This window comes from Callithrix jacchus, chromosome 8 (assembly GCF_049354715.1).
Source record: "Callithrix jacchus isolate 240 chromosome 8, calJac240_pri, whole genome shotgun sequence".
Taxonomy (NCBI): Eukaryota; Metazoa; Chordata; class Mammalia; order Primates; family Cebidae; genus Callithrix; species Callithrix jacchus.
In genome coordinates this window covers 46,886,106-46,905,800 of record NC_133509.1, presented here as the reverse complement: position 1 = coordinate 46,905,800, position 19,695 = coordinate 46,886,106, and the positions used below count along the sequence as shown (strand labels likewise).

The 19,695-nt window shown below is 36.4% G+C and overlaps 1 protein-coding gene across 7 annotated transcripts in view; it reads right to left on the bottom strand.

Moving 5' to 3' along the window:
• FSIP1 (fibrous sheath interacting protein 1) overlaps positions 1–19,695 on the bottom strand; it is a 195,680-nt gene that overhangs the window by 153,307 nt on the left and 22,678 nt on the right. The gene's annotated exons all lie outside the window — the stretch shown is intronic.

Below are 19,695 nucleotides of genomic sequence, written 5' to 3'. Positions count from 1 at the left end.
ATGGTTTAAAATTATTTTTGAACTTTAATTTTTTTTGGTACAACCACTATTATTAAGGGGTCTTCAATATTCATTAGGCTCAGCAAGTCAGCAATTTGGCAACATTTTATTATCAGTTTAAGTTACATTTACATTACATTCTTGAAGTGGTAATATATTTATTTTCTATCCCATAATTTCTTATAACAGTTTCACTCAATTTTATACTAAAACACCTGTAAAGACACAAAAATATGAAAATACACAATACTGAAAACCTTCGCAGGTGATAAGCGACTATCTGAGGCCAGTGTCACGCAGGTGGTGAGAATTAGTCTTGTGACCCTGTGGCTCTTTGCCCATCATCCCCGTGGTATTCACTGACTCAGAGAGAGACGGGTACAACCTAGAACAAAGGTGCCATTTATCAGCTTTGAGTTTAAAAGACAACAGTTTCAAAAGTTGGACATTCTGGCCAGGTGCGGTGGCTCACGCCTGTAATCCCAGCACTTAGGGAGGCCAAGGCAGGCGGATCACAACGTCAGGAGATCGAGACCATCCTGGCTAATACAGTGAAACCCGTCTCTACTAAAAATAGAAAAAAATATTAACCAGGCGTCATGGCATGTGCCTGTAGTCCCAGCTACTCTGGAGGCTGAGGCAGGAGAATCGCTCGAACCTGGGAGGCGGAAGTTGCAGTGAGCTGAGATGGAGCCACTGCACTCCAGCCTCCAGCCTGGGCAGCAGAGTGAGATTCTGTCTCAGAAAAATAAAAAATAAAAAAAAGTTGGGCATTCAATTGTAAGAGCTTAACTCTTAAGGGGGAAAAAAAGAATTTTCTGAATTCCAAAAGTCTCACTTTAGAAAGTTCTTCCTTCTTTTTCAAAAACAATTAATGTAGAAGAAATTATGGAATTAACCATTTAGTAACCATCATAATAACTGACTCAGGTAAGTATCATCAATAAATTAGAAAACTAATGGGTGACAGTTTGAGAAATAATAGGATAATAGCCTCAAAGTATCTATCTCTCCACAGGACAATTTATTAATTACCAAAGGAGAAAGAGTAACGTTACCATGGAGAAACCTGGTAGACACCATTTTAACCTAAAGTGGTCAAAGCTGACATTGTGAGTACCGGGACAATCATCATCATGCACTTCCTGATCTGATTCATTGAGAAGGACACTATCACTTCGTGGGATTCCTGCCAAAAACACATAAGCTGAATCTAATGGAGCAGAAACAAACCAACCCAAGCGGGAGGACATGCTACAAAATAAAAGGCCTACTCTCTTCGAAAGTGCCTATGTCATTAAACACAAAGAGCAAAAGATATGACAACAATGTAATACACATCCTGAGATTTTTCTTTTGCTATAAAGAATATTAGTGGGACAGTTGGCAAAGTCTCAGTAAAGCCTATAGATAACTGGAAAAAATCCTTTCCTGATTTATATGTATAATTGTCCATGTATGTCTATGTATGTGTGCCCTTGTATGGAGAGGGAGAGAGAAAAGAGAATGTGATAAAATGTTAACATTTACAGACTCTGGATAACAAGTATTTGAGAATTCTTTCTACTTTTCCTATGACTTTAAATCTGAAGTTATATCAAAATTAAAAGTTAATAAGAAAAAGTTTTTAAATTCCTCTCCTCACTACAAACTTATATGTGAGAAGGAAAAAAAAAAAATCTCCCTTTAGAGCCAAAACTTTGATCATTAAGCATGGAGTTTTTTATATGAGTCCTGAAAGAGAAAGACTGCAGGATGTGATTTAAGTTGTTTCCTGCCACCCATGGAAAAAATGAAAGCCCATCCCAGATAAGGACCTAGAAGACCTAGAAACCAGCAAAGGGGATGAGTTTAGAGTAGACACAGTGATACAAGTGTTAAGCTGCTCCCCGGCACAGCCCCTGGAGGTGAAATCCTAGAGCTGCATAGAGAACCTGCTTAAGAGGATGGAGAAACCCAGGAGAGAGTGAGCGGTGCCTCACTGTACACCTGGAACTGGGGGGAGACCCCGCACACAGGCACACATCTCCATCCACCCATGACAGCTGCAGAGCAGCAAAGGCAGTGTGGCATGCTTACAGGGAGACAGGGTCTGAAGTAGTCTCTCTCTCTGTCTCTGTCTCTTTTCCCCCATGCCCAGTCACAGACACACACAGACACACACACACACACACACACACACACACACTTCCCTATGGTTGGCTGGCCTGTGGCTTGAAGGAGAGAGCATAGAGCCTCCCACCAGATAGGATGTGGCAAGGACAACATACACTGTCAGCATCTGCTGGCAGATGACAAAGGCTAAATGGGACCAGCTACAAGTCAGCAGATGCCCTGGCTGGTTTCCCATATCCACAGACCATCCAGGACGGGATGCCTCTGAGAGAACAGCAAGGACCAGATGCACGCACCCCCATCCCCAGGTCATGATGCTACAAAGCATCCTCCTGAGCCCAGACATCACCCTGGAAAAGGCAGGGAGAAACAGAAAGGGAAAAAGAGCCTCATTTCTGAATACTGAATTATGCTGTATAATTTTTAGATACCCTACACAAGTATAGTAAATCTTCTCTTAATGTCAGATGTAGATTCTCGGAAATAGCAACTTTAAGCAAAACGACATGTAACAAAATCAACTTTACCACAGTCTAACTAATGTAAATAAGAAATAAGTTCCTATGGCACATTTCTGGTCACAAAAACATTATTAAACTTCCTTTTTTTTTCTTTTTGAGACAGTTTCGCTCTTGTTGCCCAGGCTGGAGTGCAGGGGCGCAATCTCGGCTCACTGTACCCTCCACCTCTCAGGTTCAAGCGATTCTCCTGCCTCAGTCTCCCAAGTAGCTGGGGTTACAGGTACCTGCCATGATGCCCAGCTTATTTTTCGTATTTCCAACAGAGATGGGTTTTCACCCTGTTGGCCAGGCTGGTCTTGAACTCCTGACCTCAAGTGATCCGCCTGCCTCGGCCTCCCAAAGTGCTGGGATTACAAGCATGAGCCATGGCGCCCTACCAAATTATTAAACTTCTAAATAAAGACCAAAACACTTGTAATATTAAACACTGACATAAATGTGGGCTATAAGTACATTTAAGAAAAATTAATAACAGTAAGTCTGAAAATTATTTACCAGCTTATTCCAATTCAGAGTGTCGGGTGGCCAGAGTCTATTTTGGCAGCTTAGATGCCAGGCAGGAACCCACCCTGGACAGGACACCACCTTATGGCAGGGTGCACTCAGACACATCCACACTCACTCACAGTGGAACCACATAGATAACCTCACATGCATATCTTTCAGATGGAGAGGAAACCGGAGCGTCTGGAGAAAACCCATGCAGACATGGGGAAGACACACGAACTTCACACAGACAGTGGCCCTAACTGGGAATCAATGTTTTTCCTCATCAATGTTATAGTAAAATGACGTTGAGCCTAGTGTGGTGGCTCATACTTATAATCCCTGCACTTTGGGAGGCCGAGAGGAATCTCTTAAGTCCAGGAGTTTAAGACCAGCCTGGGCAAGATGGCAAGACCCAATATCAACAGAAAAGTAAAACATAAGCCAGGCATGGTGGCATGCACCTGTAGCCTCAGTATCTCAGGAGGCTGAGGTGGAAGGATCCCTTGAGCCCAGGAATTCAAGGTGGCAGCGAGTGGTGATCGTGCCACTGCATTCCAGCCTGGGCAACAAAGTAAGATCCTGTCTCTAAAAAATAAAAATTAAAAAATTAAAAACCATGATGTTGAATAAAACATTGTCATTCAAGGATTTACTGTTATCTATTGCCAGAATCTGGAAGCAACTGATACCAACCAACACAAATGACAGAAAGGGAAAGAGAAAAGCAATCAGTGGCCATACAAGCTTTGCCTACTAAAACAGGGCAGGGGCGCTTAGGTCTAGATGGAAGGCAGCCCCTTGACTCAGAGATAAAAGTAAAAAATCAGCCAGAAACCAGAGGCCCAATGTCCTTGAGCAACAATGGTGTTTCCTGAGGCAGTTCAAATGCTGTGACCCAACTGCTGTCAGGCTTCTTTCTACATCAATTCAGAGGCTGCAACTCCTAGAAAACAACTGGACAGAAAGGAGGCAGAAGGGGCAGTGAAGATGTACTCCTGCAAGCAGATCCTCACAGTGGAGACAGAGATATGATTCTAAGAGCCCTGAAAGGCTTGTTCCCAGAACTACATCAGTTGTAGGTATCAAAAGCCCGGCCAGTACAGCAGAGGCTCAGTAGTGAATGTCAGCTACACACTTGAAATTGAAACGGCAGCTGGGCGTGGCAACCTACCCTGCAACCAGAGATTTAAAATCACAATTTTACCAGCATCCAGATGGATGATGAGCAGACACAAGGCAGATGTGCCTTTTCGCTCTGCTGGCAAATGGCAGGTATGGATGGATTTTACCTCATTGGAGGATGAGAAAATGCAGAAGGAAAAAAATAAATGAAACAGCATCCTGGTAATCAATGGAACAGCAGACCTTTTGAAAATACTTACAAAAATAAAATTCTTTTTGGCATCCTCAATATATCAAAATATATGGCATCTGTGAAACTAGAGTAAATCACAGGAAAGAACTGACGAATGTGAAAAGACAAGAGGATGGGAGTATAAAAATAAAGGGGGAAGAAGTGGGAAACTGAGTGAAACAGGGAGGGGTTATAATAGAAACAATGTGAGCGCGTATGTTTTAATAGGCTAGCTCAAAAGCTACACTCATTTCCTCACCTAACATGTACATCACTAGACATGTTAGTCCTTTTCTTGTTGGGCCCTGATGATTTTCCTGTTTGGGCTTCCCTCCCTCCCTCCTTCCCTCCTTCCCTTCTTCCTTCTTCCCTCCCTTTCTTCCTTTGTTTTAGTGCTCATTTTCTTTTCTTCTTTTCCTTTCTCCTTTCTAAATCATATACAATTATTTGGAAGGCCTGTACTTTAATTTGAAGTCTAAGTGATATAAACATATTTCTTCTATATTAAGAAAGTCAAGAACAAAAAATGGTTTTCTGCCCCTTCTTTAAAGTAATACAAGGGATTTAGAACTGTTTTACTTACCCTCACCTTTTTCTCCCACTTTTCACCCTCTGTTAATACAACCTGGACTTTTAGGCCTACCTGTCGCTATTCTTATCTTCTAGTGTAGAATAATTCTTGGATCTATAAACACACGTTTCCTTTTGTTCACCTCCGTGTTTGGCTGGTTATAATGCTCAGAGCTAATTCCTTTATATAGCAACTTCTCTAATCCTGGATTTTACATTGTGATTCATCTGCTGATTAGCTAGAAGATAGTTTCAAGTATATTTATTTCAAAAACAGTATTAGCAGTGAATTATCCACTCTACCATATCTAAGAATGTCTTTCTGTTGTCTTCACACCACAATAAGAGAAGCAATATAGAGTCCCTCGTTACTGTATTTTTCCTTTATTGCAAAAAAGAAATCTGATTTTAGCTTCCATTTTTATAGATAAAATAAGATTATTCTAATTTGGGCCTGGATGCTTGTAAGATTTCTTAGGGACTTCCCATGGTTCAGAATTCTTGCCTGTATATATATGGGTATTAGTCTTTTATCATTAATAACGCATATGTAATATTTTTTGAATCGCGAAAGTTTCCTTTGGTCGTTGTTTCTGTAACAGTCATCCTGGGTTTAATTCTCATAAATTTCTATAATGGTTAGCTGGAATTCCTACCCCTGACTCCACACTTACACTGACTTCGTCATCTCCTCATCTATTTATCCCCTCGCATTGTAGAGCATCCTTCACTGCCTTGATTCTCCTGCAGTCTTAATTATGCTCGTTACTCCAATAAGCACATTTTTCCTTATACTCTTTTCTCATCTTACTCAGCTGCTTTTTCAAATCATCTTCTTGTCATTTCTTGTTAGTATGATCTTTCCTCAGGGTTTTCTTTTTTGGTTTCACAAATAATATGCATTTTCTGCTACATTGAAGGATTCCAATCAGTTTTTAGAAACCAATAAAGGCGCAATTACATTGAAAGATCTTAACATAACTCTCTAAGATGAATGAAAATCAAGTAGACAAGTAAGAAGGGCATTTTCTATATTTCAAAGTTAATTCTCCACAGAGAGAAACAGTCTTTATTTCAAGTGTCTATGGAACACTTATAAAAGTTAATCATATATTGGGTGAATTTTTTCATTGGAGGTATTAATCATATTATGGGCAAAACAATTCTTTGTGTGGAGCTTCTTTACGCAATTCCTGACCTTCAGCAAACCTGGCCCCTGGCATAGTGGCATAAATTCCAGTAGTTCCCTATTTTCCCCTGAAGCACATCCTTATGACAACCAAAAATGCACACATCCAAATGTCTCCAACAATTGAGAACCTCTCTATTGGACCATAAAGAAAATTTCAACAAATTCAAAATATTAAAAACAGTTCTAAAAGGAAAGTTTACAGCAATAAATGCCTACATTATAAAAGAAGGAGGATCTCAAGTAGCCTGACATTATGCTTCAAGGAACCAGAAAAGAATAAACAAAACCCAAAGTTAGCAGAAGGAAGAAAATAATAAAGATCAGAACACAAATAATCAAATAGAGGACAGAAAAGCCACAGGGGGAAATAAATCAATAAAGCTAAGAGTTGTCTTTTCTTTTTTGAAAAATCAAACAAAATCAACAAAAGTTAGACTAAGAAAAAACAGAAGACTCAAATATCTAAAATCAGAAATGAAAACGAAGAAATTACAACCGACACCTAAGGACAAAAAGGATCAAAAGGGACCATTACGAATAACTATGTGTCAACAAGTTTGATAACCTAGAGGAAATGGACAAATTCCTAGAAAAATATAAGCTATCAATATTGAATCAGGAAGAAACAGAAAGCCTGAACAGATCTGCAATAAACACAGAGATTGAAGTAGTAATTAAAAACCTCTCCGCAAAGAAAACCTCAGGACCAGATGGTTTCACGGCTGAATTCCACCAAACTCTCAAAGAAGAATTAATAGCAATACTTCTTAAACTCTTCCAAAAAATAAAAAACAGGGCTAGAGGGAATACTTTCTAACACATTTTATGAGGCCAGTATCACCTTGACACCTGAGCCACACAAAGACTCCACACAAAAAAGAAAATTACAGGCCAGTATCTCCAATGAACATTGATGTAAAAATCCTCAATACAATATTACCAAACCAAATTCAACAATACATCAAAAAGACTACACATCATGATCAAGAGGAATTTATCCCCAGCAGGTAAAGGTGCTTTAACAAATGTAAACCAATAAATGTGATACATAAATAACATTAACAGATTGAAAGACAAAAACCACATGATCATTTCAATTGATGCAGAAAAAGCATTTGACAAAGTTCGACATCATTTCTTCTCCCAAGAGTTTAGGTATAGAAGAAAATTTCCTCAACATAATAAAGGCCATTTATAGAAAGTTCACAGTTAACATCACAACCAGAGGGGAAAAACTGAAAGCTTTTCTTCTAAGATCTAGTACAAGATAGGCATGCCCACTGTCACCACTTCTATTCAACATAGTACTGGAAGCACTAGCAAGAACAATCTGACAAGAAAAATAAATAATAGGCATCCAGATCAGAAAGAAAGAAGTGAAATTATCTCTATTTGCAGATGACATAATTCTGTATGTGAAAACCTAAAAGATTCCACCCAAAAAACCTACTCAAACTAATAAATAAATTCAGAAAAGTTATAGAGTACAAAATCAACATATAAAAATCTGTGGAATTTCTATAAACAAACAACCTAGCCTACAAAAATCAAGAAAACAATCTCATTTAGGATAGCATCAAAAAAATCAAATAAAGTACTTAAATTAAACCAAGGAGGTAAAAGACATGAACATTAAAAACTGTAAGACATTGGTGAAAGAGATTCAAGAGGACACAAATAAATGGAAGGATATTCCATGTTCATGGATCGAAAGATTTAATATTGTGATAATGTCCATATTACTCAAAGCAATCCCTATCAAAATCCCAGTAATATTTTTCATAGCAATAGAAATCCTAAAATTCATATGGAACCACAAAAGACCCCAAATGCCCAAAGCAATTCTGAGAAAGAAAACAAAACTTGTAGGCATCACACAGAAAGGTAATCAAATTAGTATTAGTAATGTAATCAGAACAGTATTAATACTGGCATAAAAACAGACACCTAGACCAGCAGAACAAAATAGAAATCCCAGAAATGAATCCAAACATATAGAGTCAACTAAGTTTTAACACGGGCCCAAGAAGACACAATGGGGAAAAGGTAGTCTCTTCAATAAATGCTGCTGGGAAAAGTGGATTTCCATGTCCAAAAGTATGAAATTGGATCCTTATCTTACACCATACACAAAAATCAACTCAAAATGAACAAAAGATCTAAACATAAAATCTGAAACTATAAAACTCCTAGAAGAAATCATAGAAGGAAAGTGCATTAATATTTGCCTGGGCAATGATTTCTTGGGTATCACACCAAAAGTTCAGAATACAAAAGCAAAAATAAATAAATGGAACTACATCAAACTAAGAAGCTTCTGCACAGCAAAGGAAACAATCAATAAAAGGAAAAGAAACCTACAGATTGGTAAAAACATTTGCAAATTATACATCTGATAAGGTGCTAATATTCAAAATTTATAAAGAACTCATACAACTCATCAGCAGGAAAACACAGCCTGATTAAAAATGGGCAAAGTGGATAGATATGTTTTCAAAGAAAACATAAAGATGACCAACAATATGAAAAGGTGCTCAACATCGCTAATCATACACTAATGTAAATCAACACCACTATGAGATAATACCTTGTTAGGAAAGCTATTATCAAAAAGACAAGAGATAACGAGGATTGTCAGGGTGTGGAGAAAAGGGAACCCTTGTATATTGTTTGAGGGAATATAGATTGGTGGAGCCATTATGAAAAACAGTATGGAGGTTTCTGAAGAAATTAAAAATAGGAAGAATTACCATATGACCCAGTAATTACTATTCTGGAAAAGAAAATGAAAAGAAAGAAAATCCCAAAGAAAATGAAATCACCACCTCATAAAGACATTTGCATTCTCACGCTTATTGCACCATTCCTCGCAACAGCCAAGATATGGAAACAAATCCGGTGTCCCTTGGCAGATGAATGGATAAAGCAACTGTAATACACACACACACACACACACACACACACACAAATACACACACAGGAATATTATTAAACCTTTAAAAAGGAGATCCTGTCATTTGCCACAGCATGGGTGACCTAGAGGAAATTATACTAAGTGAAATAAGCTAGACACAGAAACAAAAATACTGCATGGTCTCACTTATATGTGGAATCAAAAAAAAAAAAGTCAAATATACAGAGAATAAAACGATGATTACCTGGGGAGGGAACACTGGGAGGAAATGGAAAAATGTAGGTCAAAGGATAAAAAAGTAGCAGATATGTAGGACTAACATGTCTAAAGATCTAATGTAAAACTCAAGGACCGTAATTATATTCAGGATTTTTGCTAAATGAGTAGATCACAGCTGCTCTTTCCACGATGGGGTATTGGGGAGAGGAAATGGGTAATGATGTGAAGTGACTGATACGTTAATTTCTTTCACTACAGTAACCATTTTGCTATATGAATGCTATATAAATGGAGTAACATAAACATATATATATGTATCTCATAACATGTTGCATACCTTAAATATACACAATGAAATTTATGTTTAAAAATATCAAAACCATGACCACAATATAATGAGACTCTATATTCATATTTAAAATATAGGACTCATACAAAATTCTGGAGAACAAAAGAAAGCCATCATCATTTTCTAAATACCTATTAGATCAATGAGGAAATAAAAACATACTAACATTTTGTGGAAAATAACAAAAATGATGATACCACGTACAGGAGTGTGCTACAGAGATCAAGCTATGTTCTGAAACAAATTCAGAGCAATGAAGCTTTGATTATTTTTTCTAATTTTTAGTTTTAGTTTAGATTCTAGGGGTTACACTGCACATTTGTTACAAGGGTATAATGCATGATGCTGAGGCTTGGGTTTCTACTGATCCCATCGCCCAGACAACAAACATAGTACTCAATAGGAAATTTTTCAACCCCTGACCCTGTCTCTCCAACCCTCCTTATGGAGTCCCTGGTGTCTATTGTTCCCATGTTTATGTCCATGTACACCCAGGGTTTAGCTCTCACTTATAAATGAGAATATGTAATAATTAGTTTTGTTTCGGTGTTAATTCATGTAAGATAATAGCCTCCAGCTGCATCTCCGTTGCCAGAAAGGACATGATTTTGTTCTTTTTTATGGCTGCATAGTATTCCGTGGTATATATAAATCAATTTTCTTTATGAAATCCACCACTGATGGGCATCTAGGTTGGTTCTATGTCTTTGCTATTATGAATAGTGCTGTGATGAACATACGTATGCAGGTGTCTTTTTGGTAGAACAATTTATTTCCCTTTGGGTATACACACAGTAATGGGATTGCTGGGTTGAATGGTAGTTATATTCTTAGTTATTTGAGAAATCTCCAAACTCCTTTCCACAATGGCTGAACTAATTTACATTTCCACCAGCAGTGTAGAAACATGTCCTATACTCTGCAGCCTCACCAATGCCTGTTATTTCTTGACTTTTTAGTAATAGTCATTCTGACTTGTGTGAGACGGTATCTCATTGTGGTTTTGCTTTGCAATTCTCTGATTAGTAATGTTAAGCATTTTTTCATATATTTGTTCCCCTCGTATTCTTTTCAGAAGTGTCTGTTCCTGTTCTTTGCCACTTTTCAATGAAGTTATTATTTTTTTTTACTTGTTCAATTCCTTATAGGTTTTGCATAACAGTCCATGCTTAGAGGTAAAGTTTGCAAATATCTTCTCTCATTTTATAGGCTGTCTGTTTATTCTATCAGTATTTTCTTTTGCTGCACAGAAGCTCTTTATTTTAATTAAGTTCCAGTTTTCAATTTTTGTTTTTGCTGCAATTACTTTTGAGAATTTAATCATAAAATCTTTGCCTAGGCTGATATCCAGAAGAGTATTTCCTAGGTTTTCTTCTAGAATTTTTATAGTTTGGGGTGTTACATTTAAATCTTTAATCCATCTTGAGTTGATTTCTGTATATGCTAAGAGGAAGAAACCCAGTTTTATCCCTCTTCATATGGTAAGCCAGTTTTCCCAGCACCACTCCTTAAGCAGGGGCTGTGCATAGTAATTTCTTTCCAAAGAGTACAATGTGGAAAAGGAGGGGGAAATAGGGTAACTTTACAGTGGAAAAATCTTACAAATATTTCCTCAGCCAAGTGATCAAAATTAACATCAATAACAACGTTATATTAATAATATGATGTGATATAATGAAAATGACCCTGTAACTCCATGCTTTTCCTCCCAAAAACACATACTCTCAGTCTAGTCATGAGAAAAGCATGAGATAAATTCCAGCTGCTGGACATTCTACAAAATGCCTGATCAGTACTCCTCAAAACTGTCAAGGTCATCAAAAATAAGAAAACTCTATTAAAGTGTCATAGCCAAGAGTAGACTAAGGAGACATGAGGACTAAATGTAATGTGGTGTCCTAGATGGGATTCTGGAACCAAAAAAAATGGACATTAAGTAAAAGTTAAGGGAATCTGAATGTATCAATACTGGTTCACTAATTGAAACAAATGAACCATACTAATGTCATACGTTCATAATAAGGGAAACTGGGGGTGAATATAGAAGAAATCTCTGCACCATGTTCATAATTTTTCTATAAATGTAAAACTGCCAAAATAAAAAGTTTAGAAGAAACTTTCAGATTAAAAAGATTGAGGCAAACATGAACAAAATTAGAGACAAAAAGGATATACAAACAATATGAAAAAGAATTATTATTTAAAATACTATCTGAGACTCTATGTTAGTAAATTTTTAAATCTTCATCAAGTGGATACTTTAAAATCTTAGTGACATGGATGCATTGCCAAAATTGACTCCAGAATAACTAGTAACCTGAAATAGAATAGTAAACACGAAGGAAGCTGAGAAAAGAGTCGGAGAATTGCCTCCAAGAAATTATTTGAACCAGATGGTTTTCCCAGTGAAATCTTTCAGATTTTAAGGGAACAGATAATCCTCGTGATATATAAACTGTTTCAAATCATAGAAATAAATGAGCAGCCGCCTCCTTCATGTTATGAAGTTCACACAGCCTGACAAAGCAAACACACATACATCTACTCTTCACCCCCAACTTCACTGCCATGCCATAACGAACATTTCACACACGTGTGTGTGCACGCACAACACAACTAACCTTGCTCATAAAGATAGATGCAAAAATTCTGAATAAATTCATCCATTTAAATCTGTTAGTAAATTAAAAAAATAATCTTCCATAACCAAGAAGGGTTGACCCAGGAATAAAAGACTCATTTAGTATTTAAATATATTAATTTTAAAATATTAAATATGTTGATAATGAAATAAAAATTTGTTATAACTTAAATATTTATTGAAATGCATTCAATACATTTCAACACTAAATTCTTATAGTTCTAAGCATAGGAATAATTGTTAGAAAGGACACAAAAGTTAACATTATTTCCTGGTGATATGTTCATAGACTAAAAAATAAAGGCAAACAAGTAAAAACAATTAGAATTAATAAGATAATTTAGTTAAATGTACAAATAGAAAACAAATTAGAAATGTGTAAAAAGTCACTAACTTTTGTTTATGTCATTAACAACCCTTTAAAAATATGACATGCTAAACTCCAATCAGGGTATTAACAATAAAAAGATATATAAGACCTACGCATATCTAACAGGTGTATGATACCTGCAGAAACTGCCTGACATATAAACGATAATATATAAGACACATACCCTGTTCCTGATGATGCAGTAATGTCTAGTAATCACAGGAATACTAACAATAACTCAATGTGTTCAGCACTTACTACGTGCTTTAGAAGTCAGACACCATGTCGTGAGGACATGCTCGCATCCTGTGAAGGGGTTCGTGTAGTAAGAAACTAAGATCTTCAGTCCACAGCCAGCATGAAACTGAGGTCGCAAACAACCATGTGAGTGAGCTTAGGAGCCAGTTCTCCAACTCCAGTAAAGCCTTCAAATGACTGTAGCCTGAGCAACCATTTGACATGAGAGATCCTGAGTCAGAACCACACAGCTAAGACACTCCCAGATTCCTGGCCCACAGAAACTGTGAGATTATAAATGTTTGTTGGCTTAGGTTGCCATGTTTTAGGGGTAATTTGTTATACAGCACTAGATAACCCATACAATGATCTTGTAGGAAAATAATGACATTATAGAGGCAAGACTGAAAGCTGTTTAAATAGTCTGAGAGAGAAATGCTGAGATCAAACCATTTAATAATGGGGGTTAAAAAAAAAGTCAGATACAGATAGGGCAGAACAAATACTCACTTGGGGAACTCAAAGAAGTGTAAAAGAGCAATGAGGGAGGAAGTGAGGATGGTTCTTGAATTTCTAGTTTAGAAGACTAGGTGAGTGATGATACCATTAACTAAAGCAGAGAAAACATAAAAGAAGGAATAGGTTTCAACAATAGGGAGGAAGAAGGAAAGAAACAGAAGAAAACCAGCAGGGAATAATGAATGTAGAAAAAAATTTCACTATGCTATGAGAGGCCACTGTGTCAGATTCTACAGAGACGTCAAGTACAATCAGAACCAGAAGTACGCCATCAGACTGCGAAGGTAGGAGGACCACCGATGAAGCAGCTTCCATAGCATGACAGCAGAAAATACAGGCACGGAAAAGAAGTAAATGGAAGTTGACCAGGTAGCACCAAGAGATGGGTACTGTTCTTTCAAGAAGTCTGACCTTTAAGGTGAAGAGGCAAACTGAGTGTACCTGTTTGAGAATAAGGTAAAAAAAAAAAAAAAAAAAAAGAGGAAAAATGCTTATCTGTATGTTTTGTTGGTTGTTCATTGGTTCAGTGGCTCTTTGATTCTGTTTTAGGACTAGAAGAGTTAAACATGGTAAATTGAAGGCAAAGAGCCAGAGAATGAAGCTTTAGATGAAAAATGGAATGACCGATAAACCAACAGACAGGAGCACAGTGAAAGGGATGGGATGTTACTGATTTTGGCCTCAGAAAATAAGAGTATCTTCCCTCCATATAAAGTTAGAGGGAAGAGGCAGGGGATGGACGAGCACAGTCAGGATGAAGCTTAGAAACAGAAGAAAAGAATGTAAGAGGAATTTTCTACCCTGTAGATTCATTTTCTTTGTAAAGGAAGACCAACCAAGACAGTGAAGGTCTTGCAGAAGATGGGAGACGAAGCACATAGTAAAGGTTTAGAATCACCATTTTGGAGAATGCAAAAGAGATTGCTAAGCAATGCTAAGACTCCAACAGAAATTAAATTATAAAATGTTTGCCTGTGTCAGTCACCACAGTTATATGACTTCCTCCCTCTATCCTCTGCATATCAGAGTAGAAAGAGATTACCAGATTTTTTTTTGAGTATTTAACCCAAGCGTCCAAGAGCAGAAGTATCATATATCTAAATTTCACAGAAAAAGCACCTACAGAGAAGTATTCTCGAATTTTAAAAAGCCTAATTGGTTATGATATTGATGTTTTGCTCTTATATGCATTTATATACTTGGAGCTATAAATACAAAAGAGAAATGTGACAAAGACAAAAAAAAACCTCTATTATAAACAGATAATAAGCAACCCTGCTACTAACTGTATCTGTCTCAAAGAATATTGAATTCTATCTGTATACACTAGATAAATAATGGAAACTAAGGGAAAACTCCTGGCGATGTAAAGAGTTTTGATTTTTGCAACATGCCTCTAAAAACCTAAAACTGACTCCTCAGTGATGGGATGGGACAGACTTTTAAATATTTCAGAGATCTCTAGCAAGTGCAATTGTTTATTTCAATATCCCAGTAAAGTTGAGGTATGTCTGGATTATAAGGTTCAAATGTGATATAAATCAATTTAATGTTGTTATCAACTTTCTCTTGGAGTCAAGGCCTCTTTTGTGTTTAGTACCTATAAATAAAAGTAAACGCACTAACCAGCAACAGTTATTTTTTCATTTATTTGCTGTTGGTTATTTGTGATGTTATTAGGGGACTGGGATGGGTATGTGTTTTGGAAGCTGAAAACAGGTTGGAAATTGCCATTCAGCCATCAGCCCAGTCCTTACAGTTAACTATTTTTTTTTTTTGAGATGGGGTTTCGCACAGTCACACAGGCAAGAAAGCAATGGCATGATTACAGTCTCAAACTCCTGAACTCAAGCAATCCTCCCACCTCACCCTCCTGATCCTTGGCTAATTTTTAAATATTTTGTAGAAACAAGGTCTCACTATGTTGCCCAGGCTGGTCTCAAACTCCTGGCTTCAAGCAATCCTTCTGACTCTGCCTCCCAAAGCGCTGGGATTAGAGGCATGAACCACCACCCCCAGCCTGAGGTTAACTCTTAAATAAGAGGATAAGAAAAACTGACTAGAAAAGAAAAATATCCATCCTAAGAAATTCTCCCTTCGTTTAAAGAGAACAAATGAAAAGAAAGTAAGTAGGTTTGGGTGTGTTGACAGGTATGCTGTAATAGGTTTGTCTTTAATAATGCGATCATGTTTAAAATGATTCTCTCTGAAGAGTTTTCAAGTCCCTTGCAGCTCCAGCTTTCGTATCATTAATTAAGTCCCCTTAATTTCCATGTTAGAACATCAGGACTAATCTAATATTACAGGACGTGTCTACAGGGCCTATAGCAGTCACATGACTCCAAAAATACAATGTGAGCTCTATAGATTTAAGCCAAAAATATATGCCAGGAGCTTTACTTTTTTTTTTAAGTGCTTTAAGGCTTTTTAACGTACTTATTGTAACTAGATGCTGCCACCTACTGGACAATTTACAAGAGCCTTAAGCTTTGCTGGTAACAAAAAATTACCATAGCAGGGGAAAAAGGCAAAATTTTCGTTTTCCTAATAACACTTATAAAAAAATACCTTATTTAGAAATTTACATGTATATATGTTTGATTGAAATAATTTTAGAATGTTTATACATTTTAATTAAAACAGGAGCTGAGATCCAAGGAGTAATGGGAAATTCATCTCAGCATAGAACAGATATAACTAGTTAGGAACCATCTTATGCTAGGTGCCTATGCTGGAATAGTAGGAATGTGAGACTTTCAAAAATTCCATGGTATGAAGTCAAACTGGACCCTTGCATTTCTATTTATTTCTTTCATACTTGCAGTGAAAATATTCTGCTAATAATATCAGGTTTAAGTTGATTATTCCAAAAGTTTCCTCTTTTAGAATAAGGTAATAGTTATGTTGTACAAAAAAAAAAAAAAATTAGTGAAATTAGGTTAATAATGCACTAAAGTAAATGCTAAGTCCTTTTTTGTTTTTAAGATTTAAAAAATAATAATAACAGATATGCGTGTCAATAAATGACTCCAAAATACATGCCTATGAAATAAAGAGCCAGCAGGGAATTTCATTAACGAATTTGGCTTTTCTGTAAAAGAACAATCATCAAAAAAAAGATTCTAATTAAATCCGAAAAAGCAAGTAAAACAATAATGTTATCTCTTCATTTTGGTGAACTGGTCAAGTGTGAACAGTCAGCAGCAAGAGTGAAGAGCAACAGACATCTGGTTCACCTAAAGTATCTTGCATTCCCTTTTCCTTTTACGTTAACCTTATTTTTGCATCTTACCTGCTTTGCACACACTGCCAATACATGATAACTAAGAAGTCAGAATCTAAAACCTGAAGCTTTAATAATGTAATTATGTTTGAAATGATTCTCTCTGAACATAGCTTTCAAGTCCCTTGCAGCTCCAGTTTTCATCTCATTAAGTCCACTTAATTTCCATGTTAGAACATCAGGACTAATCTAATATTACAGGAAGTGTCTACAGGGCTTACAGCAGTCACGTGACTTCAGAAATACAATGTGAGCATAGATTTAAGCCAAATATATATGCCAGGAGCTTTAACATTATACATATTTGATAGTTTTGATTTGGTTTTGAAAAATGGGCAATTGAAAACAAGTGTCTTGCCTTCCAGGACCAAATGTTCACTTGGTAGTGAACTCTCTGACTGAAAAGTTTAATGTTAAAAGGCCACCACAGATTCATTTACAGATGGCCTGTCTTACATTGCTTACTCCAGAGACAACCACAAGCAGGTGTGGCCTTTCAGAAAAGCCCCATCCATTAGAAAACTCAGTATTTGACTCCTGGTTTCCAAACTATAGATGTTGAGATACTGTAACATCCAGAATCTCATTCCTGACACTGCCCATGTTTATTTTTTGCTTTTAATTTGGAATAAGGGGTATAGTCTCATTTCTATGAAGGTGTAGAATTACTAATAAACATTGAAGGAAATATATTAGTAAGGTGTACTTTTCCAAACAGACTATGTTCATATACTGGTCTTTAGACATTTAAATAAATAAAAAGCAGTTTATAAGCTATAGCTTTAGAGGTGCTTTTGCATTCTCTTTTTAAAAAATAATAATAATGTAGTCATTGCTAACCTCAGAAAGAAAAACAGATTTGAGAAAAACATGTTATTTCAAAATACTGTCCTAATAAAATGTACTACAAAGCTGCGATAATTAAAATAGTGTGGTATTAACAACAGCACAGACAGAAATATTAATGGAATAGAATAGAAAATCTGGAAATACACCCAGTTCATATATGATCAAGTTAGCATTTCAAATAAGTGGGGAAATGATGGATTATCCAATAAAGGGTCTTGGAATAGCTGGTTAGCAAATTGGAGGGGAAAAACTAAGTCAACTCTTTATTTCATATCTAATACCAAAATAAATTTCAAGTGGGTTAATATTTAAATTTTTTCATAAAATTGTAACTGATGAAAGGAAAATATAGATATTTATATAATCTTGAGACATAAAAGGCCTTTTAAAGCAGAATACCAATAAATGATAACAAAAGAAATAATTAATTTAACTAGAACAAGAAATACCACAAAATTAAAGACAAAGTAAGTTAGAAAAATGCTTTTGAGGCCAGGCATGGTGGCTCACGCCTGTAATCCCAGCACTTTGGGAGGCCGAGGCAGGTGGATCATGAGGTCAGGAGTTCAAGACCAGCTTGGTCAAGATGGTGAAACGCTGGCTCTACTAAAAATACAAAAATTAGCTGGGCATGATAGCATGCGCCTGTAATCCCAGCTACTCAGGAGGCTGTGGCAGAAGAATCACTTGAATCTGGGATGTGGAGGTTGCAGTGAGCTGAGATCTTGCCACTGCACTCCAACCTGGGTAACAAAGTGAGACTCTGTCTCTAAGAAGAAAGAAAAGAAAAGAAAAGAAAAGAAAAGAAAAGAAAAGAAAAGAAAGAAAGAAAGAAAGAAAGAAAGAAAGAAAGAAAGAAAGAAAGAAAGAAAGAAAGAAAGATGCTTTTGGTATTTGTGACAGTCAAAGAATTAATATCCTTAATATTTTTTTTAAATGTCTTTCAAATCAATAAAGAATATCTCACTTTATAAAAAGAGCCTAAGACATGAATAGGTAACTCACAACCTGACTAAACAAAAGAATAAATCTATAACTTCCCTAAAAATCAGACAAATACAATTTATTGTGATTCCACTTTAAATAAAGCTTTAAATCATTTAAAAATCCATTCTTGTTGGTATAGAAAAACAATATTCAGATACAATGTGGGCAAGAGTATAAATTGATTTCAATAAATCAGTGTGAATAAAAATCTTTTGAAACTCCAACCCTGGACTAAGTATTTGTCTTATAGGAATGTATTCAAAGGATACCCATTTTCTACAGCTGCCCTACCAAATTACCACAAACTTGGTGGCTTCAAACAACAGAAGTTCTCTCACAGTTCTGGAGGCCAGAAAACCAGAATCAAGGTGTCAGTAGGGCCAAGTTCCCTCCGGTTCTAGAGGAGATTCTGTTCCTCCCTCCTCCAGCTTCTGGTAGTTGCAGCAGGCTTGAGGCTGCATCACTCCAATCTCTACCTTCATCTTTGCAGCACCTTTTCCTCTTCCCAATCTACCTCTTCTCCCTCCATCTCTTTCTGATAAGGCTACTATCACGGAATTTACAGCCCATCTCGATATTCCAGGACTTAACCACATCTGCAAAGACCCTTTTTCTAAACAAGTTAATATTCGCAAGCTCTAGGGATTTGACACATATCTCTTGAGGGTGGGATTTTTTTCAGTCTGCCACAGGAGGTAATCATTGCAATCACTGACTAAAGATGTCATTGCAACATTATGTATAATTTTAAAAACTGAAAAACTAAGGGAATAACCTAAATGTTCAATAAAAGGGTATTAGTTAAACACAAATGATGGCACATCCATCTAATAAATTAATACATAATCCTTAAAAATAATGCTGATGCACGTTGTTCCAGTTATTTGTTGTTGCATTTTAGAATCACCCCAAATCTAGTGGCACACAGTTCTAACTACTGCAGGCAAGATCGATGCTGAAATTAGTAGGTGAAAGCTGGAGAAGAAACAGGCTATTTGCATAATCTTAAAGTATCTCTCCCAAGATACGTATTAATCATAAAAGAAAAAAATAGTAACTTTACAGAAGTAACTTTACTAAGATGGT